At 38.2% G+C, this 26,576-nt stretch overlaps 1 protein-coding gene across 19 annotated transcripts in view; it reads left to right on the top strand.

Annotated features, from left to right (window-relative positions):
• The window catches only part of NRXN3 (neurexin 3), a 1,716,647-nt gene that overhangs the window by 886,641 nt on the left and 803,430 nt on the right, over window positions 1–26,576 (top strand). The window lies entirely within an intron of this gene.

Raw genomic sequence — 26,576 nt, 5'->3', positions numbered from 1 at the left:
TTGTTAAGGCCACTTGATAAACCCCATGGCATCTAAAAAGGAAACCAAAAAATAAAAAATAGACTTTACTTTGGCCAGAGATTTATCAAATCCATGTCTGTAATGGCACTGAAATAGAGGAAATGATAAAATCCATGTTTTGTGGAAATATATATATATATATATATATATATTCTCCTCCCTGCAGAAGCAATGTGACCTTGAGGAGCTTGGGGATTTGAGTTCACTGTTCATGGCATCATCCTCCTCCCTCTTTCCTCACCTCCTCCTCCTCCCCATTCAATACCCCAACAACCAGCAATCACTCTGCCCTCCTGCTCCAAATTTATGAGCAAGAACAGACCATAAACAGAGAAGACCAATCCCAAACCCAGGCACCACACCTTCTGTTTGCCAGAGGTCCGACAGCTTAATGGGACCATAAAGAATACATATGCCTGCATCCCCACTCACCCCATGAATAACACCACTGAAAATAGTAGGGGGGGTGGCAGGGAGGCACTATAGTGACTGCAGGGAACTCAGAGCCCTGGAGCTTAGACTTTTCCTAAACAAATCAAGAGTAAAGTATCTCCCAAAATAATCTCACACCCAAAAAGACCCTGCCAACAAATGGGTCCATGGAAAACAGGCTTGCTTACTGACCCATGAGAATTAGTAAAACCACACCAGACACCAGATGCTTAGAGAATTATAAATGACACTCCAATAGGAAATCTGTGGAGCTGAAAATGCACCTTTCATAGTTACCTTCTCCCCCCTTTTGTTATCTCGCTAGTAAGTGTGTGTACCATGGATTGTTGCTTCACCAGCTTGAAAGTATGTTAGAATCCTGAAATTGAGCTACTTCAGTTTCCAATTCAGGATTCAGTTGGTCTGGATGGGGCCCAAGAATTTGCATATCTTTAACAGATGTCTAAGTGATACTCATACTGCTGACCTTACTGGAATAGTTGAAATAGTGAGACCTATTGCATGTTTCAGATTTGTCTTTTCCTCACGCTTCTCCTTATCCCACTCCAAAACTGTTTACTTGGGTGTGGTATACTTGCCAGCTCTTAAAGAAAACAGTAGTGGTCTTTCCAGTTTGGTTCTTGGGAATACAAACTTTTCTGATGTTCACATATTATCAGAAACTCAGAGTTAGAGACCTATAGTAATTACTGAGTTTAAAGTCCTTCCCCTCATACAATTTTGAAAGTTAGTAATCTCTTGGTAAGTAACTCTCTTAGAGATATGTATTTTTTTCAGATTTCTGCTGCAATCTAGGGTATTTAAACCAACATTGCAAAGGTCATCTAGATTTTTGTGTGGCAGGACACTTGTGACATGTCCAAACTCTTTTCACCCACTGACCTTGTTTAAGCATACAAAGCCACACAAATCCTTTTCCTTCCTTTCCTTCCTAGGTTTAGAAATATTAATGAGTCTATGCTATGAGTTTCACGTGCTTCTCAATTGCAAATGCAGATTGAGTTTCATGCATGGATAATCAACCTGGCTTGACCAAAGTCTCTGTGTTAAAACAATAAGTGGAAGAAACAAGAGGTAGCAAGGACTCAACAATCTGTACACATGCAGAAGAGTTAGAAAGAGTGAAATTTTTTCTTTGGGAAAAGCCTATAAACTGAAAGAGAGTGTGTGTCCTTGTGGTTCCAGGAGGGAAGTGGATGCTGTGGTGGAAGTTGTGGTGTTAGAATATTGTGCACATGAAACCCTAGGATGACCAATATTGTAAATCATGGTGTTTATAATCAAACAAACAAAACCAACACAGTGTATTGCTTGAGGAAAAAAGGACGCAGAAAATAATATTTGTAATTATATTTATATGAAGTTTAATATTGGGCAAAATGAAATAGTCTTAAGAATCAGAACATTGAGGCTCAGAAGGATATAAGAGAACTTTCTGTGTTTATAGAAAGGTTTTATCAATTTATAAGTATATTGCCGTTATAGATACACCTATTTGTTAAAATTTTATCTTAAAATAATCATATATTTTTTCCATGTAACAATTTGTGTGTGTTTACGTGTCTATATTTTGTCTGTTGGTTTTGGTTTTGTTTTGGGGGCATACCCAGTGGTTTACATGTCTTACTTCTGGCTTTGTGCTCAGAAATCACTCCGGACTGTGCTCAGGTGTGATAAGTAGCACCTCACTTTTTATACGATCTCTCTGACTATATGTACATATATACACATATGAATAATTATATATAAGTATATAATTATTCTTGATAGTAATAATTTGTATTAATATCTCCTATCCCATGGAATTTTTGCTTTGCAGTGATTTATCATCTACAAACAAATAACTAGAAATGCCATAGTAGTAAACAAAATAACTTTCATAAATTATATGCATCTCTCAAAAGCCTAAACATATCTTTTGGGATAAATTATGCGATAATAAAGTCTCTCTGGGGGAAATTTCTTACATCTGCCTTTTTTTCTGTGCTGCTCTTCATTGGTTTTCTCTCCCTGTCTAATCCTGGGTGAGCTCCCATAGAAAAGAATTGATGGCCCTTTCCACTTGAGTTGGACTCTTCATTCAGATTTTTTCAAGCACATTATAAACTCTAATTCATTAACATAATCATAAATGGTAATGTCCTGTGAAAAAGAGAGGTGATGGCACCAATTTAAACAATCTTCTTGTTAGTGGCATATCAAATCAATGTCAGTGCAAACACTTGAACCAGGAATTGAAGCAACCCCATTCCTCTGCCATGTTGACAGCAGCACAGTAGTTGAAACAAAGATGAAACTGCAGTCTACACTTGAAGTATGTGCCCTATTGTACTTAGCACATGGATCTGCTATGGTCAGTGACAAGGGAAAAAAAAAATCACCTGGACAGGAAACTTAGAAGGAATAAATGCTACTCTGCACAGTCATGTGCTCATCTGCAAAAGAATATTCATGAGTTTCATTCACAGATTGTTAGGGTTGGACTGTAGCTTAAACATTGTATTGTTGACTTAATTAAATTCGGATTAAAATTACATATCCAAGGTCACCACAGTAACTTCCTCTCTCCTAAATCTGCTGAGCCATTGTCACTGATATTTTTATGTGCTCCAGATCACTGAAGTCATCTCTTTTATTTCTTGGAATTGTCTACATTTGCATTAAAGATAAAGGTAAAGTAAAGTAAAGGCCCTCCCGTTGATCATCGATTTGCTCGAGCGGGCCCAGTAACGTCTCCATTGGAGATTTTGTTGTTACTGTGTCTGGCATATCGAACGCGTCACGGGGAACTTGCCAGGCCCTGCCGTGCGGGCGAGATACTCTCCGTAGCTTGCCGGGGTCTCCGAGAGGGGTGGAGGAATCGAACTCCGGTCGGCCATGTTGGCTGCGTGCAAGGCAAACGCCCTACCGCTGTGTTATCCCTTCAGCCCTACATTTGCATTAAAAACATCTAAATGCATTGCTTTGTTTGGAGATAGGATATTACACAAATAATATTTTTTCCCTGCAAGGAGTCTAACAAAATTTGGTCTTTGTAGGGTATGTACCCTAGATCCCAGTTCCCTTTTGAATGTTTAATATAGTGTATTAAACATTTAAATGTTATAATATTCTGAGAGAAGATATTTTGGTTGCCTTCCTATTATATAGAAAGGTTAAGAAACCTGCCTCAAATTATAAAGTTTGCAAGTGAGAGTCAGAATGGAAATGTAAAAGGCTGGTTTTAGTAGCCAACACAATTTTTTGATCTACTACCTTTGTCTAGAAGAGGAAGTAGAGAAGATTTGTTTCCCCTGGAAAAAAGAACTAAAATCTCAAAAAAACATACCTATGAATGGCCAATGATAATAACTGTTGATGGGCCATTAAAACTATATAAAGTGGTTTATTTCATATGACTTTTTCTGCTGAATGAGAATTTGTTGTTATTGTCATCTGGAGGTATGCTATATAAATAGTAACCACACAGCTGGGAATGGGGAGAACCCAGAAATATTGACACAGGGTTCTATCTCTGAGAACTGCAGGCATACTGTAATACAATTGCATTTGTTCAGTCTAGTTTGAATTGGTGAGATACTAACCAAAAGTTGCACTAAATGAAATTTCACTGGTGAGATATGTGTTTTGCTGCTTCAGAGTTTGAAAATCTCCAATTTGATATAGTCTGTCTTTGTTTTTCTGGATCTGGCTCAAACTGATGTTAGAAAGAACTGTTTTTTGTTTTTTTTCTCCAGGGGGTCTCTCTGGTCAGTGTGATCTGACACATTTCTGGGTAATGCCTGTGAAAACCAGTTATTGTCCAAGAAAGGTAGGGGGCAGTATCCTCCCTGGGGAGCTCTTGACTGCTGGAGAGACTGAACACTTGTTGTAAGGACAAAATAGTGTGAGAATAGTGTGAGAGAGAGGGTGGTTTTGGCACCCGACTGTGTTTCCCTCTCCCCAGCTCAGATGGCAAAGCTGACATCAGGAAAGCAGAGTTAACCTTCACATTGCAGCTCTCTTGAAGTTAGAGTTAAAAAAAAAAAAAAAGACTTCAAAACAAAACACTCAGGGTAGTTTTTCACAGTATAAGCTTCTCAGAAGACGGGGATTCTCATTTTCTAACTCCATCTACTTCCACACCACCCTCTAGTAATTACTGGGGGCTCTTGTAAGAATTTCTACACGATTTCAAGTTCTGATGGGCTGAGGCAGAAGTGATCTGAACATTGTGTCTCTATTGTTAAAGAGGAATTAGTTTTCCTTGTCAGAAGCATCTCCATCCTTCCCTACCCCCAGGTGGTTCACAGCTACTTTTCAGATGCAGAAATGTTCTCCATAAGATAGAATGATTTAGCCCACCCACCTTTTCCCTTTGGGACTAGAGGTGTGGCCTATAGTGTTGTGCTTTCCTGGCTTGCTTCTTTGTATCTACTCCCACTCCCTGGAAGTATGTGAATATGCTTTCCTAATAGGTGTCAAGTCAACCTTTTAGAAATCAGGCCCTAAAAGAAAGGAAAAAGTGTATAATTAAGCTTATTCTTCAGAAAATCATATGATACTATGTCTTTTCAATCATCTGTCTCTCCTCTTAGTAAAATTATGACTTACGATACTATTGATTATGCTACTATTATGATACTATTGATTGGGGTGGAGCGATAACACAGTGGGTAGGGCGTTTGCCTTGCACGCGTCCGACCTGGGTTCAATTCCTCTGCCCCCCCTCAGAGAGCAGGTAAACTACTGAGAGTATCTCACCCACACGGCAAAACCTGGCAAGCTACCTATGACATATTTGATATGCCAAAAACAGTAACAACAGGTCTCACAATTTGTTTGTTGTGAGATGTTACTGGCGCCCACTCGAGCAAATCGTTGAACAGGAGGACAGTGCTACAGTGCTACTCATAATTAAACTCATCTATCCATCCAAGATTCATGTCTCCAAGTGCCCTTTGTTTTTCTGCCAGCACTGGAACTCTGAATGCAGGAACTAAGAAAGCTGGCATTCGCATGCGATTACATCTAGTTGTAGATATGAAATTCAAGCAACCAAATTCACTGAATGCCAACATTTACCCAACAACTTAACACATGCCAGCTACAGCTGTAAGGCTTTAAATATTCAATGCAACTACACAGCTCATGCTTCTTTAATCTCCTGTTAGAAGATAAGACTGAAGAACAGGAGGAATAGGGACTTTGGGGAAATATACCAAGGTCACAAAGATAGGGAGTGACAGAGATAGGCTTCAAACCTCTGCTGTCTAGATCTAGATACTATGACTTGAATCTTGATGCTGTAATGTGTTAAATGACAGAAGTTATATAGTTTATATCAGATGATCACAGTAAAGTGATAATGTATATATATGGTCTTATATGTATGTGGTGTATATATAAGTGCTCTCTGTTATCTTCTATATATTTATATGCCTGTGTGTGTGTGTGTGTATGTGTGTGTGTGTGTGTGTATTTGGGGTAGGCAGAAGTTTGTTCCTAGAACAAGTATAGTATTTTTTTTTCTTAAGAGAGAGCTGGGGCTGGAGCAATAGCATAGCGGGTAGGGCATTTGCCTTGCATGCAGCCCACCCAGGTTCGATTCCCAGCATCCCGTCTGGTCCCATGAGCACCGCCTGGGGTGATTCCTGAGTGCATAACCAGGAGTAACTCCTGTGCATTGCCAGGTGTGACCCAAGAAGCAAAAGAGAGAGACAGAGACAGAGGCAGAGAGAGACAGAGACTGAGGCTTGGACAGTCCAAGGAGGTTAAGGTAAATGGACTGGTAGCTTCTGATAAAAGTGGAAGGATGTATGAGGTTGAACTTGAAGGTGAGCAGGAGCAAAACTGCTGAGTCTTCTTCGTTTATTTTGGGGCCACACCCAGCAATGCTCAGGGGTACTACTTTCTCTACACTCAGGAATTACCCCTGGCAGTGCTGGGAGACCATATAGGATGCTGCAGATTGAATCTGGGTACACTTTGAAATATTTTAAAACAAAAGAGGTTATCAACATAAATTAGGTTTTTAAAAGATCACTTTTGTAGTTACGATCCAAGGTTTGTCTGCTTTTACCATCAAATAGGTAAATAGGAGATTTTGCCTTCAGGTTTGGCAAAGATTGCGTGGTATAGCATTCCCAGGCTTCTTGATCTACCTCATAACACAAGTAGATGCTGGCAAAAGAGGATTTTTAAATTAAGCAAACTTTTTACGTAAAAGTACATTGTGTGGATTTTTGATTTTTATTTATTTAATTCACTTATTTTATTAATGGTTTCTCACTTTTTATTATTCTGTCTTTTTAATTGCCACATTGATAGACACTTCACAGCAACAATTTGGTATCACGGTCCTCCTGTTGTTCATTGATTTGCTCAAGCAGGCCCAGTAACGTCTCCATCATGAGACTTGTTGTTACTGTGTTTGGCATATCAAATACATCATGGGTAGCTTGCCAGGATCTGCTGTGCGGGTGAGATACTCTCGGTAGCTTGCTGGGCTCTCCGAGAAGGGCAGAGGAATCGAACTCGGGTCGGCCATGTTGGCCGCTTGTAAGGCAAACGCTCTTCCACTGTGCTATCGCTCTAGCCCAGCAACAATTTGACCTGATGCAAAATCAATAATACCATCTCCTTTCTAAAGTATACTCTTAAAATTTGCTGAAGGCTATTGAAGTAGAGGACACAATGTGGCATTTGCTGGAAGTGGGAACAGTTATTATTTTGGTTACCTTTCATGAACCATAGGGTTCACTTGAAGTGGATATTATATATAAATACAGCAGTGACTGGTGAGCTGCAGATGTCTCTAATGACCATTCTCAAATGCACCATGTTATATTGCAATGTAATACAATTATCCTCTGCCCACCACTGAGTGTTCTCTGAGCGCCTTCTGTTTCTTGTTCTTCATACCTACGGAGACAGCTTAGACATTAACTGCCTCTGTTTTTATTCAGTCCATCCAAACCGAACTTTATGATCATTTGACAACTCCTCTTGTTCACACCACTTTTTAATAAGAGTTTAAGGCAGTGGATCATGATAAATGTTGTTCTCCATTATAGTAATAATTATCATTGAGCATTTGGTGCCTACTGTTTTCCAGGATAGGGCTGGTTACAGTTTCTTATTTACTTCTTCTTTTTTTGCTTTTTTGGGTCACACTGGTGATGCACAGGGGTTACTCCTGGCTCATAGACTCAGGAATCCACTCCTGGCAGTGTTTGGGGGACCAAAAGGGATGCTGGGAATCAAACCCGGGTCAGCCGCATGCAAGGCAAATGCTGTGCTATCACTACCCGCTGTGCTATCACTCCAGCCCCTTATTTACTTCTTTTTTTTTAAATTTTTATTTCTTAAAGCAGCTTTGAAAAAGGTATTCATAAGGTGTAAGATGAAGAAATTAAAGTTAAAGAATCTTGGCTTGGTAGTGATTGCAGAAAGTTCTATAATTGCCTTATTGTATCCAGCAGAGGTCTAACCGCATAGGGGGAATTGTATTAATATCTGAATAACACATTTTAAGAGAAGTATTGGCAAATGAAAAAAAATTGGAGGGGAACATTAAAGATGAATTAATTAAATCTAGATCATTTCTCACACTCAGTATCAGTGGATGTCTCCCTGGATGAGGGCCTACTTCTATAGGAGACAACGAAGATTCTGTGAGATTATATGGAAGGAGTGTCATCATTGTCCTATTCCTACATAAATAAATTGGGTGTGGGGTTGTACCAAACCCTGAATTCACCCTGCAGTTCTCAGAAATTTTTCCTACTGTGCTTTCAGATTACTCGTGTTGGTGCTGTGCTTAGGAGCCTATGAGGTGCCAGCTATTAAAACAGGATTGGCAAAATAAGTGCCTTACCCTGTACCATCTCTCCAGCCCCATCCGTAAATTTTTATTTATTTATTTGGTTTGAACAACAAGTCTCACAATGGAGATGTTACTGGGCCCGCTCGAGCAAATCCTGAACAACGGGAGGACAGGAGAGTGCTATTTGGTTTGGGGTCACTCTCAGTGGTGCTCAGAGCTTACTTCTAGCTCTGTGCTGAGGAATTACTCCTGTCAGGGCTCAGGAGACTATATACTGAGCTAGAAATCAAACCCAGATCACTTGAATGCAGGCAAGCTCCTTACCTGCTGTACTATCTCTCTGACCCTGTATATAAATTTTAAGTAGGGGGTGGGGTGTAATTGGGAGCTTTCTGCTTTAAATGGACATCCTATGTCAGAACACAGAGGCAGAATAGACAAATTCAGGGGTTTGCAAGTCATTTAAAGTGACATGTCGGGAAGTAGTAATATTTAGGCTGAAATGGTTAACAAGGAGCAAATTATGAAAGACCTTAAAAGGTTAAAGAATTTGGAACCTTAACTTAAGCTAAGTGAATAACTGAAAAGTAAGTAAGTGGATAAGTGAAAATCACAGGTTTTGTGAAACTGTATGAGTGGATCTGGTGAAGAAATGGGAAAGTTTTTGCAATACTGTATGTGAGAAATGATGATGGTTTTAATAACCTGACAGAAAATAGATTGAGGAGTAGTCAGAGGTACACATGAAAACACATGAAAACAAGGGTATATAGGAATAGCATTCGGTCTGAAATTTGTTTAGAGATCTGTCAGGTGGAAGAAGGAGATGATTTACTCTGTATATTTATAAAGGGCATGGTAAGGTCACTGGGAAACATTTTTGTTTCAGTACAGTCAGGGAGTTGACAAAAATTGAAAGCCTAAATACACCGTCCTTCATTGAATGTACCCAAGCATTTTTCAAAACATTTTAAAATGTTTTATATGTACTGTAGAGTAGGTAACTGCACGAGACAATGAGCCCACCCTTGAGTAGACTGACATCTAAAGATAATTACCAGCTAATTAATGTCAATAAAATACGTGTTACTAATATGAACAAAGAACAATGGAAATTAATTCTGCCTGGAGTCAAGGGGAGTTACTAATTGAAATGGTAGATACTGCTGAAGAGTCAGGGAGAAGGGAAAGTCGCAATGTATCAGGAAGATAATCAAGTGCAATTCCCAGGAAGCTTTTGAAACTGTAAGTTTAGAGTTAAGGAATACTCATGGTTGGAGAAACTTATTAGAAAGTTTTCAGTACAAGCAAAAATTGTCAAAACAAACATCTCCAGAAGATAAGCAGGTTATAGACGTGATGTGAACAGGCTCAAGATAATAAATGGCCCACGGGAATTGAAAGCAAATGTTTTCTCCCAAATGTCCTGTAACTGCTTAGCTCCAATAAATTGTTAACATGTAGGAAGGTTTGCCTCATGCTTCTCATCTCTCTGTGTTCTGACTGAAAATGGTCATTGGGGTATTGATATTACATTTCCAGTTAATTTTTCCTCACACAGTATATCTGAGTCAAGCTGAATATAGAAAGTCATTTCCAGGGGTTAATATGGTTGTTCTGTATGTTTTTGCTGCTGGCTCAGTCTCTGGCACCACATGACACTGTTAGGTGTTGCCTTAGAGGCCCCCGAACACTGCCAGTGTGACCCGGGGAATCTCTGGCACTGCAGAGCCAAAGCAGTGTGGCATCATAGGGCCCCCACTTTGAAGTGCTCACCCAGTGAGCTGAGAACCACAGAGAGGGGCCCCTGGGCTCTAAGCACTGCTTGAGAACCTCCCACTAGTAAAATAAATAAATACCAAAAGTCTGCCATCTTGCCTTATATTTGTTAAGGTGATTGTTAAACTATAAACTTGAATGGAGCTGTCCTGAGTGAAGTACTGCTCTGTACAAAACAGAAAAGCCTCCTCAAATGGATAGACATATCTTATTTTACATATAATGGCTCCATTCTCTACAACTGGGGATGTATGCTGTCATAGTAATATCTGTAGAGGGCTTGGAGTATGTAAGCAAGCAAAGTGCAAAAGACAAATAGAGATTTTAAAAAATAGACTATTAACCTAAAGACCAGTAAGTAGCAAGGTGTTTACAAAAAGTAGTCAAGTACATAAGTCGAGTACATAAGGATGTGTTTTCACACATAAAAAAGATACTGCTAGCCTGACATAGTCCTTCTGTTATAATTAAAGGGGGTTTAAGCCCTTACTGATATGCCACCTCCTATCTGAGCATTCAAAATAGAATGGCAAACAAAATGATTTAAGAACCAATAAGCAAACAGAAACTAAAAGATGGAATCGTAAATACTATTTGGAATGACTGGGAAGGGATCTTTAGAATGGTGCTAGGTAAGTATAACCAAAAATAAGAGGGAAGACAGCTTCAAAGAGTAAGATCAATTTTGACATGTGCTATGGATATAAAAGGGTGAGGACACTGGGCTTTGAAGGGACCAGGACTCAGTGCCCCCGTGATCTCTGAGAGGGCACTTGATTGTCAGGATTTCAGGCTGCTGTGCCCTCAGCGTCTATCTGGAGATCAGATGAATGGAAGGGTTACAGAGGGCCCTTTTGGTAAATTTGGTAGTAGGAAGGCTGTTATATTCCAAGGATAATGCAAGGTTAAAGAAAGATTTCACTCTTTTTCTAATGGAGTAGAATTGACAATATATTGAGATGAGTCAAGGGATAATTGATGAAGCAATATATGGAATGAGGCATAAAATGGAGAAATCAAAATTAGAGCAATTGAGACTCTTCTTCCTTGTAGACAGGTGAAAATATGAATCTTTGGAGGTAGCAGAGAGGAAAATTGAGGGAGCGTATGCCTGATGACTCCACATTTTCTCTAAAGCAGGAGATGAAAGAGGGGTTAGGAGGGAGGTGTGGGTTTGAAAAAAAAATAGAAACAAGTTTAGAACAGCTGCTATATGAATTTAATAGGGGTGAATAAAAGAATTGTTGAGGTTCAGACTGAGGTTGAAAATCATTAAGTAGTAATGATCAGAACAGCTGTGAGGTTTTTCTCAGTAACAGGGAGTCTAGAAATAGAAAAGGAAGAGAAAAGGGTCTGGACTACTCAGGCATTAGACAATGGCCAGTCGGAGTCAGCAGAAGGCCAATAAAACATGTGAAGGACAAGTAAGTAGAAGGTTGAATAGATTGACACGTTACAGACAGGAGTTAACTAAAAGACATTTGAAAACAGCATATTTTTCTGAGAACAGTGTCGCTGGGATACTTAGTTTTTCTAAGGCACTGAAATGGGAGATACTTACATTAGTTGAGAATATTGTCTAGATAGTCTCCTTAAAAAAAAACACAACATCCGTTTATTGTAGACATGAAAATCCACAACATATTCTTTTTTCTGGCTGTGCGCAAGGCAAATGCCCTACTGTTGTGCTATCGCTCCAGCCCAAGCAATAGCAAAGCGGCAGGGCATTTGCCTTGCACACGGCCAACATGGTCTACCCGAGTTCGATTCCTCCGCCCCTGTCGGAGAGCCTGGCAAGCTCCCCGTGATGTATTTGATATGCCAAACACAGAAACAACAAAATCTCCAATGGAGACGTTACTGGGCCCGCTCGAGCAAATCGATGATCAACGGGAGGGCCTTTACCTTTACCTTTTATTCTTTTTTCTGATGTCATGAATGTTATCATATATTAAACAAAATCTGAATCCATCAGGATGGAAGATAGGAGAGCTCAGGGATGGCCTCAAGAAACATAGACAGTAGTTTCCATTGTACTTCTCACCTCCTTGCATTGTGTCCTCTCTGTTCTAACACCTTAGCCATAGTGACTAAAGCCAATAATGCCATTGTCCTCTTTGTAATAGCAAAGTTAGTCGTATATTTTATTTAAACCAAAATCTTACAGAAAGATATTTGTTCTGCTCCCATGTGGATCCAAATAAGCTCCCAGCAGGGCTGGAACTATAGCACAGTGAGTAGGGCATTTGCCTTGCATGCAGCCGACCGTGATTCAGTTCCCAGTATCCCATATGGTCCCCCGAGCACCACCAGGGGTAATTCCTGAGTGCAGAGGCAAGAGTAACCCCTCAGCATTGCAGGGTGTGACCCAAAAAGGAAAGAAGAAAACCAAATAAGCTCCCAGCATTTATGTTCATCTTATTACCACCTGGCGAAACTTTATTTCCAAGTCAACATTTTTTGCCCTTTTTTGACTCAAGTCTTGTTTTGTTTTATTCTTCTCATGGCTTACAACTTCTACGAAAAGTAGGTTATACAAAGAGGAAGGGGAATAAGAAGTGGGAGCAATTAGTCCACTGGTTCTTGAGATAAACATAAATGAAGAGATACCCTTCCAGGCTTTTTCTGTCTTGAGTCAGCATTTTGGTGTACATTCTAATTTCTGCACAAGAACCAAAGTTCCAGTAAACCTACTTGACTCGTTTCTGATCTCGACTTAAAAGTTTTGACTTCTTGCCCTCTAATACCTTCCAATTTCCTTATCAATATGCTGTGTTACTGTTGCTATTATCATTTCCTACTTGATTATAGGCAGCAACCATGGCTGTTACTTCTGTCAGAGGACCAGATGTAAATTCAGTACTCATTGCATCAGTAATTAGATAAGACATAATTTTGTCTTGGTATTCTCACTGTGCTATCTACCATGAGGTATAATTCAGGAGTGCCCTGATTTATTTACTTGTTCAGTAAGAATTTTGTTAAGGTTCTCCTATTTGATAAGCATCAGTGATACAATAATGTGTATATAGAGTCATATATATATATATATACACACATACACACATATACACACATACATGTATGTATATATACACATACATATATATACACACATATATGTGTGTGTATATATATATATATGTATGTTTTGGGCCATGCCAATACTATGCTCAGGAATCAGTACTCCTATGGATGCAGTAGCAGTGTTGAATCTGATAACCTGGGCTGGCTTCATGTAAGGCAAGTGCCTTATCCCTGTACTATCTACTGTCTCTTTGGTTCAAGAGCATATATTCTAGGATGAGACACACAACAGTGCAGCAGTGCCAAGTGCCACGGAGTGGTAGAGCCTGTTTTCTTTCCCAGTCAGAAACTTGAAGAAATCAGTGTTATTAGTAAGGGCTCACTACCAGCTACTTTACTGACATTGAAGCCAATCACTATGGGACTGTGTGTTTTCTGTTTGTTTTGTAAAGCACTTTATAGCAAAGTTTACTCTCAAGGAAACAGCATTTCTGATCTTGGGATGTCTTTTCTAATGTGGTTTGAAGACAAATATGGAAGAAGTTTGTCTTCGATCCAGCACATTGGCTTGATCTTCAGTTCAGGCATGTATACCTGGTCTGATCTGCAACCATTCAGGGCATTCATTGTCTTTAATGTGGTCCCTTGATGGAGATTTAAGTAACCTTAGTTCTGTGACCACAGGATTTTGGGTTCCACATAACTTCTGAAATCAACCCACAAGTCCTGTTATTAGCAGATATAACCTGAAAATACACTTGAAAGGACATGTTTAATCTAATTTTGATGAGTTTGGGTCTGTGGTTTTTATCAGGAAGGTCCAGAAGACTTTGTATTTATTCGGAGATAATCACAGAAAGAGTTTTGAAGATGAATAGAGTTAAGTGTTAAAGGGAGAAGGATTCTTTAGAGCCAGAGAGAAAAAAGTGTGTAAAGCATTGTGTGATGAGAGAATACTATGAGGATGTGCAATGAATTTATTTTGGAGCCCAGGGAGCAAGGTACAAGGTAAAATCCGCAAGGAGGACTGCACTTGGGAATTTGATTTACGTTCATGCCACGGTGGAAATCTCTGCAATGGTGATAGCATCTAAAGAATGAGCTGTCACCATCACAGCTGACCCAGTTTACCATCTGGAGAGCATCCAGCCCTGAGATCTATGTCATCAAGAATCACCTCTGTTCCTTTTTGCTAGCCTAACTGAGTAATAAGGAGCTATCCTTGTCCCAACTCACGCTGTTGCCTTAGAGAATGATGGGGTGTTTGCACCCCATGGTGGACCTGTCCCCCAAGTCCATGTACCAGCACTGCTTTCGTGGTGGTGTCGGAATGGGCAGAAAGAATAATAGCTATTGTGTTTGTCTTCCAGAGCTAATCTATCACACCTCAGAGAAAGCCCCCAGCTACACTCATTGAGCAGTCTCCAGTCCTGAGGTGAAACATACAAGCTTACAAATGAGTCAGGAGCTGTTTGGAAATCCTCTTTGTCACTACTGAAGCATACTCATTTATTTAGCAAAATGACCATAATTTTTAAATTGCTTGATTTAGCCACTGGCTATGTCTTATCTTCAAGGGGTCCCAACAGGAACAGTGCTTCACCATTACCTGCAAAAACAAGGCAGGCTTTTGATTGCTGGCGTTAATTACATGCAAAGACTTTCATTGCTTGAAGCAGCAAGCAGCAGTTTCCTGCAGGGACCAGGCTGAAATCCCCTGCCAATTCTCCTTCTATGCTTGTCCCTCCCTCCACACCTACACCCTTTCTTTCTTTCAATATACTCAATGGGTTCAATTCAATGAGGGAACTGGTAATTAAAACATTTACAAAGCTCCACTTTTGCTTGTGACTTCTCTTAAGACTATGAACGTTCATGATTCTCTCTTTTTCCTAATACGGTACAATGACAAAGTTACCAAGAATTTTCCCCTTACTGACTCAGCCCCCCTAGAATGATATTAAAACATTTGAAAACACCTACAGAAGGAGTTATAAGTGTGGCGCAAAAGGGATTGAAGGAGGTCTGATCTTTAGGAGTAGGGAAGAAATGACAAAGACAGATTTTTTCAGGGCAAGACTTCCGCTGCTGACCCTGCAGATCAGTTGACAATGGGTCATAGGTTTTCCATCTTTTTTCCTTTGCCATGAATTTTTCACACCTCTGTTCCCAAGAGAGGGGTCTTGTTTTCCTTTTGGGCGTAATTAGAGTAATCAAAGGGTTTGTAATACTCTTGTGTTTCATTTCTCTGTCTCTATTCAATTTTTTTTTCTGTGCAAGAGAAAAACATAAAACACCGAACAAATACCCTGAGTCTCTAGGTTTTGTGAATTCTTGCAGGGAAAATTGTTTTTTGCCATAATAGCAATTGGCAGCAATAATTCTGAGGTGAACAACCTGAAATTACTCCCTTAAAGGCAATAATTTGTATAATGCATATTTTGAGAAAGGGGGTAAAAGTAGGTGATAATTTAGGTGAATTTTAGCAGAATTTATCTTTATGTTTTGTGATAAAGAAGGAAGCACACTGTTGGTAAATTCAACTAAGGATGTGCATTTGCCTTTGATTTTATTCCTGTTGAATAGATTCTGGTTTGAATTACAAATTAAACTCCAAGCTTCCAAACACTAAATTCTTTTGTTGAAAATTTACATATGCTTGAAAAGAAAGTTGCCCAAATGCAGTTATCCTTTAAAGGTAAGGAGGTTAGGGAAACAATGGATTGACAGTTATTCTACCTTTTGTATTAACAAAACCTTCCTGCAGTTAGAACCCATAGGAAATATTGTGTGAACAGTGCTTGCCACGTCATCACAGACTTTTTCATAGTGATAAAGGGATGTTCACATGCAAAGTCATGCCATCTTTGAAGACAAAATGATGAAAGGAGGAAAAAAATTTAAAAAAAAACAAGATATTGTTTCAGGGTTTTACAATCTTTTTTTGACTGTTCAAGGTAGAGAAACACATACAATTTCACCATTACAGGCTCAAACAATGCAATTTAAAATTTGAAGTAGTAGGTTATTCTTTATATATTAGCTAAATGAGTTTATTGCTATAGGGATACATTTTTTTTAAAAAAAATTCTACCCTGAGGCTGTATGTATTCTTAATATTTATCTTGGTTAGAATATATTTGTTTTATTCACTGTATCATTGTCATCCAGTTGTTGTAGATTTACTTGCGTGGGCACCAGTAACGTCTCTATTTCTTCCAGCCCTGAGATTTTTAGCAGCCTCTCCTTACTCATCTTTCCCAACGATTGGAGGCTCTTTCAGGGTCAGGGAAATGAGACCTGTTACTGTTACTTTTTGGCATATTGAGTACGCCACAGGGAGCTTGCTAGGCTCTGCCTGTGCAGGCTGGATACTCTCATTAGCTTGCTGGGCTCTCTAAGAGGTGTGTCTATTTTTCTACGATTTGTTGCCTACTGTCTGAATTCCATCAAATATGGTGTGGCAATTATGGAAAATGGGTAGGAAGTCATATGATGTGTCAAAACAAAGCAGCCATGTGTTCCGGAAAGTGGCCTGGAGCATGGCTATGGTTGGGTAGTAGGGTAGTGGAGGTCATTTAAAAATTACATTAATGAAGAATTAGTGGAGGAACCAAGGGTGTTTATTCTTGAGATAATTAGAGACACAAGAAGTTAGTGGAAGGAACACATAAGAAGAGAGTTCCTTCATGGGGCTAAGCCAGACATTCTGAAAATTTGACCTGCATGAAATTACGTTTCTCTGAGAGATTATTCATAGATATGACAATAATCTTGGCAGTCTGCATTCAAGGACATACTTTGAAACTGTTGATAACAGCTACTCTTGGATATTCTGTTGACCTTAGTTTCATGGAAGGCCAAGGATATTAAAAAAAAAAAATGCCCATTCTGAAAATCTTGGAGAGATCATTCCATCTCCTAGCAGTTCTACAAATGTCAACTTAAATGTAAAAATAAACACTTTATAAAAATCAGATTTAAGGGAACAGATATATATTTCAAAGGGCTGATGTACATGATTTGCATGTAGGAGCCCAGGTTTGGTCCTCAACCCCACATGGTTCCCCAAGTACTATCCACTTCCATCTCTGAGAACTTAGCCAAAAAAAAAAGTATAAATAAGTTAACACAAAACTCAGGATTAAAGGACCCAGGGCCTAACATTAATTTTTATTTTTAATTTATTTTTTAACATCAATTTTTATGCTGTTAATCACACTCATCAATGGTAAACCCACATCCCTTCTCTAAGGACCTCAGTAATCCTTCATTTCAAGCCCCTCTTCCCAAACTCAATTATGTGAAACAATTTTCCCTCTGTGTTGCCTTTTCTGTTGCTTCCTTGCTGTGTATTTTTAAGTCTCCCATGTGAAAGAGATCATTCTATATCTATTCTCCCAACACTTATTTTCCATGTTCTTAATAAACTCTTAGTGATTCAGGAGTTCAGGGAGTCAGGGATGAAATTGTTTCCTTTTGAGAATTACCTTAAGGGGGTACTCATGAAGGATCATAGCTGGGATATAGGGAAAGAAGATCTTCAGTTTATATAAGTCTTAAAAGTTATTTCTTGGTAAAATGTTATTTCTTGGTCTTCAGCTAGCTTTCTAAACATATTTCTTCTCTTTTTACAATTTCAGGGACTGAACTCACTAATCCCACTTTATTTTTAGTTTAAAAAAGGTTTCATAAAAGTATAATGAGGATAGTAATTTATTATATTACTATTATAGTATATTATTTATCATACATAGATCCATTACCCACAATGAAATAAGGCTGAACTTTTATCTTCTATTTTTTTTCAGTCTTTTTAGATAACAAAAATAATAGATATTTTCTCACCTAAAAATAAACCAAAAACAAAAGCCTTCTTATGTGCTTTATCCTCAGGTACATGCCATTCTCTTAGAGTCTCAAGCGTTTTTACTTTGCTGTGTATATTCATTGGCGTTCTTCAGAGAAATAGATAGCACACACAGACACAGACACACAGACACAGACACACACACACACACACACACACACACACACACACACACACCTAGGAATTATCCTAAGAATTGACTCATGTGATTATGGGAACTGAGACATCCCAAGATTTGCAGATTTGAAATCCTAAAATCAGAGAACCAGAAGGGTCAATGGTGAAAGTTCCAGTGTGTGTTCAGTGTTAGGTTCAAGGCTGAACCTCTACACATCAGACCGAACTGGACTTCTCACAGTATGTCACATGGCCATGTGGATTATTTTGAGGTGAGGTTAATTGAGGCCCTCCAAGGTCAGGAGAAACCTTCAAAACATCCTCTAGACTACTTCATATTAGTAAATGTTGATTGGGGTTTTACCCAGAATTAATTTTACTACCAGAAATAGTTTATCAGCAAACCCTATCAATATGATAGGTCAATGATCCATTGTGAATGTTTAGTCTTTGTATTGTAAAAAAATTTTATTTATGAAAATTCTCTCCTTATCATCTGATTTCTTCCCCTCTTCTGAAGCTTAAGGAGTCAATCTTATTCCATGGTTCAGGATGTTTATTTCAAGTTTGCCTCACTGGTGTTGGAATATATACCTGTGGCTTTCAATAAGCACATAATTATTTTTTTGTCCTAGTACTCAGGATGATGCTAATTTGATTATTCAACTAGCCTCAGTTGAACCCTGAGGGGTAGAATGAAATATTTTTTCTTCTCCAACAAGACCTAAAGCCAGAGAGAGCCTTTTGCAAAGTCTTCTGTGCTGTACAGACCTTTCAATTGACTCAAGAAAAAGCACAGGCATTTGGTCTGCTGTGTTCAATCTATCAGTTCAAATGTGAAGCTTATCTGGAAATATCCTTACAGGCACAGCCAAAATAATGTTTACAAAATATATGGACACCCTAATTCAGTTAAATTGACACATAGCTATCACAGTATAGATAGTTGTGGTTTTTAAAATAGGTTTTGTACCTTTGTAATTCATGATGATTAAATTAAATTTTTTCCATGAATGCATGTACGTTTCTCTAGAGAAAAATGCAGCTTAAATGTTATTCTATTTACTTGCATAGTACAAATTCTGTTTGCACGATTCTAAATCTAGCTTCTTTCCGTAATCATTACATTTCTGATGTCTACATCTCTCAGTAATTAGATGTTTGGAGGAGTGGCATTTAATTTAATTCGAAAAGAAGGAAAATGAAACAGTATCAATCAAGAAAGAACGGGTCAGGTAGAATAATAGTCTTTTATTGGCACAGAGTTTCATATGGACATGGAACAGACTATGGAAAGTTGAGGTCTAAAATTTAAGGAGTTCAATGATGAGGCTTGTGATAGACAATTAAATTTATACCTATATAATGACCTAAAAATCTAGGTTAGAGAGTTTTAATTTTTGCTCAGAGCCAGAGATATTAAAATTGAAAGTAAAGGGTGTTAGTTTGCAAGGGCAGTTTAACTACACAAAGCAGGTAGTTTAAACAAGAGAAAAGGAGACCCAGAGGCTGAAGGCAAAGATCAAGCCTGAAGGTTCATGTCTTCTTAGGATTTTGAGAAGAATCCTGTTCATGTTATCGCCTTTTCCAGTGGCTTATTGGTAATCTTCAGTTGTTTTTTTGAAAGTCCTTCATCACCTTCTCTCCTTTGATATTCACTTGCTGTTCTTTCTGTTTTCATGCTGTGTCCCAATTTTCTCCTATTGGATTAAGGGACAGTATTTACATTGGATTAGGGCCCAGTCTAACAACCTCTTTTTGACTTGAATTCTTTCTTGTATTAAGACTCTAAATAAGATGACAGTCGAATGTACAAATAGATTTGGACTTCAGAGTCATAATTTGGGGCGAGAATACAATTCGACATATATCCATGAAGTAACAAAAGTATTCCTTGAGGAGTGGGTGTGCGCTATACCTAAGAGTGCTCAGGGTTTACTCCAGGCTCTGTGCTCCAGGATCACTTTTACTGGTGCTTGGGGGATCATATGAGGTGTCAGAACTCAAACCTGAGTTGCCCACATGCAAAGCAAATGTTCTACCTGCAGCACTATCCGACGTATACAAAAGTATTTCTTACATAGGAAAACTCTAGCTTTCTAAGATTGACTGGATTGTAACAGAGAAATGGTAGTGGGGGAGTAGATAGAGGTTCTGAACTTATCGGAAGAATTCAGTTAAATTTGACTAACCCCCCTGGAAACCCATAACCTCTTTATATACATTACTTTCCCATAAAGAATCCATAGAGGAAAACCTCTAAAGTGTTCCTGGAAGTATTTTTTGAACGAATGTATCCTGTCTGTTTCTAGTTCTTTTATTTTACATATGGAGGTAGATTTTTTTAAAATTATGTTAGATGCATTTATTTTAGAATGTCAATTTCATTCATCACATAGGAAATGATTTCATCATGAAAATGATTTTTCATCAAAATTGAAAAACTCTTGAACTATAAACCTGTTTATGGTTTAAACTATAAACAAGGATTCTTTAATTTATAGGGTTTATAACTTCCACAATTAGTTAGGTAAGCCTGAAAAAAATGGAAATAAAGGAAGGACTGAGACAGTCAGTGTTGATAACATGTCACAGGCTGAGTCAAAGACAATAGTAATTTCCCAGTTTCCTTCTTAATTCTCTAGACCATGCCTGCTACCTTATATTTATGTCTTAATAACATGTACATATGCAGGCTAGCCGTTATGGGCACAGTGGGAAGCATAAATCTGATTTTTCTTGCCTTCTCTACATTTAAAATCTCTACTTGTTGGTTGAATTAACATAGTATTTTAGCATTTAATTTCCTGGGGGTACCAGATGTTTTATTTTCTGTGTTTGTTTTATTTGTATTATAGGTTGTCGGGTCGTTTAAAATGAAATTCAAGAAAAAACGTAGGAAAGAATGGCACAGCCCAATAAATATGTAGTTTAATAATATTCAGTGAATACATATGCAAAATGAATATAGGTCCAAATAAACACACTCCAATGAAGAATTATTAGATACTGCCGGTTTTCATCTGAACTCACAGTTATGCTGTTCAATTTTGTAGGAGGTTTCAGAGCAAGGGCAGGGGAGAAGCCATTGGAAGAACAGTCTTCTGTGGTATAGGTACCTTCAAATTGATTGATTGCCATGATGATACTGGCAGGAGAGTTGCTATTATTTTCTTAGGGATGCTAGAATGGGATAATTTTAAGTAACATAGTTCCCACCAATAAAGTGAAGATAAATAGAACCAAATACTGATATTTTTCTCTAGGGCAGAAAGCTCCATTTACTAAAAATGTTGACTAAAAATAAAAATGTTAGGCTTGAAAAGAAATGGCATCAAGAAAGTTGTAGCAGAAAGCAATCAATAATTTGTTTGAATAATTTTTTACTATTTTTGACTTAATTATTTCTTCATCCTCTCTCTCCTACCACTGCAGTCACCACTCTGATTTCCATGCTGATAACACATGGAAATAGTTGTGTGAAAGCAGTGAATCGTTAATTAATCAAGTCAATAATATTTTCTGATCTGATTAAAATAAGCCCAATTCCCCATTTTTGTGAAATTTTCTTTTTACAGGGATGCTGGGAAGGGTTTATAATATTAATTATGTGAATTACATAATTTATGGAATGGTCCTAAGTCCTACAAAGAAAAATCAAGCTGGTGAAAGAAATAGATTTGAGGAATTTAGCTTTTACTAAGGATGTTATGCATATTACTACATTTGAAGTGATTATAAAGTTGCAACCCTCTCAGAGAGTCAGCAAGCTACAGAGAGTATCCCGCCTTCATGGCAGAGCATGGCAAGCTCCCCATGGCGTAGTCAATATGCTAAAAACAGTAACAATAATGGTTCTCATTTCCCTGACCCTGAAAGAGCCTCCAACAAGGAGTGAGGACGAGTGAGGAGAAGCTGCTAAAATCTCAGGGCAGGGACTAATGGAAACGTTACTGGTGCCTGTTTGAGCAAGTCAAAGAATAACGGGATGACAGTGATACAGTGATAAAGTTGCGAACTTATTATATTTTAGGTGTTCACCCTTAAGTCATTAAAGCATCTAGAAACTTTCTCTGAAAAGAATATTTGAGTCCATGTACCTTAACTCTGGTGATGAAATTGTGAAACACTGTGATCAGTTAAAATATTTTTATCAAAATGTTTCACAACAAAGAGGGCATTTCAATTTAAGCCTGGGAGATTTACAGGGATATAGAAGCATTATAATTAAAGACAAGACTCCAAGATATTAATACTCAGATCTATTCTAGACTTGTGTTTGAAGTTTCCAAAGATGGGAAGAGAAAAAAAATGTTTGATCATTTCTAAAATATTTGTTCAAGACAAGCGGGTTACAAATCAACTTCTTCTGAATGTTTCCTTCCAATTCTCTTTTTACTTGTTCTAAACTTAGTGTTTTATATGTGTCATATTTCACTCATCTGACAAACCACTGTCACACCATGTTGGGAGAATGTGATGACCCAGTAATTGGCTACTGCTTTGTACACAATCCTCCTATATTAGTTCTGGATCCACTAGGCATCCAGTAAATTGGTAATTTGACTGGCAGGCTCCATAATGCCCTTGACACATGATGGAAAACAAAGGAAAACAAACATACTGTGTGTGACCATAAAATATTGATCTTCAGAATCTATGGCAAAATAAAGGAGTAGAATTTCTCTCCACTCCAAAAGCAGAAGGGGAGGGTGTGTGAGAAGGAAATGGAAAACTGTGGAACACTCTTGACCATATACCATCAAATCAATACTCTTCAATGTGCTTGCTTTTGCCAACTGCCTCTATTAAAAAAGAAGCACATTAGAGTTTGATGGTGTTTGGTACCTTGAGTAACTTAAGATCTTTTAATGCTTTTTCAAAAATTTGGTGCAGGGGCTTGGAGAGAAAGTACTGCAGGCAGAGTGCTTCCTTTGTACCCAGACAACCTGGGTTTAATCCCTGACACCCCATATGGTTCTCTGAGCCTGCTAGGAGTGATCCCTGTACAAAGAGCCAGAACTAAGCTCTGCGTACCACTAGGTGTGGCTCACCCTAACAACCATCCCCTGCCTCACCCTCAAAAGAATCTTCGCACAATTTTCCAGTAGTTGTTAAAAAATTTTAACAGATGGCTCATACATTTTCTCTACTGTGTTTCCCCCCTCTCTTAAAGACTTTTGAGTACTATAAAGATAATGTAATTAAAAATTGACCTTTTCCTTACTATTATTCCTGGCCCAAATACCATCTTCCTTCCTTCCTTCCTTCCTTCCTTCCTTCCTTCCTTCCTTCCTTCCTTCCGTCCTTCCTTCCTTCCTTCCTTCCTTCCTTCCTTCCTTTCTTCCTTCCGTCCTTCCTTCCCCTCCTTCCTTCTTTCCCTTCCTTCCTTCCTTCCATTTCTAATGGACATTTTATTTATATGTTAACAAAATGTAAATAAAAAGACAATAATAAAATATACTTACTTTAGTACAATTTTTGAAAGAAAGCAATTATTACAGCTATTATCACAAATATGGCCGAGCCGAGTTCGATTCCTCCGCCCCTCTCGGAGAGCCCGGCAAGCTACCGAGAGTATTCGATATGCCAGACACAGTAACAACAAAGTCTCCAATGGAGACGTTACTGGGCCCGCTCGAGCAAATCGACGAACAACGGGAGGGCCTTTACCTTTACCTTATTATCACAAATATTTTGTGGTGGAAATTAGCACAGAACTTGAAAATGTAAACCACAACTATTTCCAAAGGAAATTTTAAGAACACTTTCAATGAAGGTGTGTAGGAATGTTGGGTAGCGCCAAAGAGTAGAATTCATTTAATGAGGTAGCTAGTAGCATATTATAGGTCTGCCAAGGAAATCCTCTTGTACTAAAAAAAGTGTCAAATTTTTCTTATCTATTAACATAATGACTTTGTTGTTACTGTGTCTCCAATGGAGACGTTACTGGGCCCGCTCGAGCAAATCGACGATCAACGGGAGGGCCTTTACCTTTATTAACATAATGCACTAACTTATTAATTTTGTGACTTCTGTATTTTTCTTTGGAAGGACTCAAAATTTCTGGGAAAGTAGATATGAGATTCTATCAAATAACTGTTTCTGTCAGCTTCTCCAATCTGTTATTTGAAACTGAATTCCAATAATGTTTCAATCCAATATTGCTGCAATTCAGTGGGAGAAATACATTTTTACTAAATTGTGAAGAAGCAGAAGTCACTATTTTTATGCTTTTACATTAGTGGGTAGTTCAACAATTGAATTAGCATCAAAGAAACATTGGATTAGTGGATGGATGGATGGATGGATGGATGGATGGATGGATGGATGGATGGATGAATGGATGGTTTTATGAATGAATGGGTAGGTCAGTAATAAAGTGATATCTTGTGGTTTCCTTTCTCATTTCAGATGATATTGACAGCATTCTTATTATCATGTCATAAATAACATGTATTGGAAAGTAGGTTAAAGTGTTTTTTACTTAAACAACCATTTATGTCTGATGCAGGATAATAGGAGAAAAATGTTTTCTGCCTTTTATGAATGCTTTTGAAGCTGTCCAGTATATATCGCCAGTTCCATGTGCTACATTGAGAAAGAACCTAAACAGCTTCTCTTTTCACTCTTGTTCATATTATTGCCCATATCTTCATCAAAACTGTCTGGACCCTGGTGACAGAAGGTATTCTTTAACATATATATATATATATATATATATATATTTGGCAAATTAAAAATCCCTAAGTCTCAATTAAAAATTGAGTCACTTGTACTGAAATAAAAATAGTAATAATATAATGTAGAATAATAGAATGAAATTGTGTGATCTCCAATATAGAAATGCCTTCTCAAAAATCAGTTGTAACCTTGAGTGAGACAATTGGTCTGAACTAGCTCATAATTATATTTATTTCTCAGGAAATATGTGAGAACCAAGTATATTAATACTTTGTAACTCTGAAAAACAATCATATACTGTCTGTTTTAAAGAGTTCATTATGGTGAACAATAGTTATATGACTAAAATTATCATCTCTGTTTTCTAACCTCACCCTCCCCTCATATTTTTCCATTGGGATCAGTGTGTTTTGGGCACTCTAATCTGAATTTATACATTATTTTCTAAGCTGGGAGTTATGCCTACAATTAACAGCTGTTCTTTTCTTGTTTTTTTTTTTTAGTTCTTCTGAACATAATCTATAGAAACAATTTCAGGGATCTCAAGTTCTAATTCTACAGAGAGATTTCAAAATGTAAAGAGAACATTAGAATGCCTTTAACTTTAACAGTATCTTCTACAAACCTCTGCTGCATATACCTCTTGAAGATGAATTAACATTTGTTCATGCAGATTTTGTATCAGACTAGCAATAAAATTGCAGATTAAATAAAAAAAATTTCTCCTGCTGCTCTAAATTAAATCAGTGCTGGTTACCAGACCTCTATCAAAGAAAATAAAACCATCATTCAATAGTATTATGCTACGCAAAACCACTTTTCTTCATCCTTTTGCTTTGCAACCCATCAGCTGTTCTTGAAAAGCTAACCAGAGAATGTGTTGAAGGACTCTTTCTATCTCGTTCCTTCTTATCGGTACAATTGCTATTGACACTCATTCCTTCGCTTAATTTTACCAGATGCCTGACTTTTGTAAGGTAATATAGTAAAAAGTTAAGAGAACATTTTCTCAAGCCTTACTGTGTTCAGTTTCCTTCACTTACTTTGTTACCTTTGTCTTTCACTTTCTTCATCAACAAGTTATTTTTTTTTTCAGTTAAGTGAATGGGTTTTACGGGGATTCAATAGCTTAATAACTGTAAAGTGCTTAAGAAATTACCTGTCATCCAGTAAGAACTATGTTAGATTCTACTATATAGAACGCTAACACTTAGTGGATCACCTGTAGTGCTCACAGTATTTAGTGCATTTCTTTGTATGCAGTATCACTATCACTATCATCCCATTATCCATCGATTTGCTCGATAAGGTACCAGAAATGTGTCCATTAGTCCCAGCCCCGAGATTTTAGCAGCCTCTCCTTAACCTTCCTTCCCAACTGTGCCGCATTGGAGGTTCTTTCAGGGTCAGGGGAATGAGACACATCATTGTTACTGTTTTTGGCATATGGAATACTCCAAGGGAACTTGCCAGGCTCAGCCAAGTAGGCAGGAGACTCTCGGTAGCTTGTCGGGTTCTCCAAGAAGAACTAGACTATAAGAAGTTCCCCCAAAGAGCATTAAAACACACACACACACACACACACACACACACACACACACACACAGAACCCCCAACATGCTGTTAATGATTTTTTTTTGTTTTGTGGCCACAGCTGGCAGTGGCGGGGGAGGGGGACTTGGGAGGAGACACTATGTGGTGCCAGGGATCAAACCAGCTCTGCCACATGCGAGGCTGACACCCTCTCCTCTGAACTGTCGCTGGGCCCCCACATGTTTAATTTGAAAAGCCCGTTAATACCAACCCTGCAGTCACTGC

Source organism: Sorex fumeus, unplaced genomic scaffold, assembly GCF_029834395.1.
Source record: "Sorex fumeus unplaced genomic scaffold, SorFum_2.1 ptg000098l, whole genome shotgun sequence".
In the NCBI taxonomy this organism is placed as follows: domain Eukaryota; kingdom Metazoa; phylum Chordata; class Mammalia; order Eulipotyphla; family Soricidae; genus Sorex; species Sorex fumeus.
Note: the sequence above shows the minus strand (reverse complement) of the source record. Positions and strands in the feature narration are given on the sequence as shown.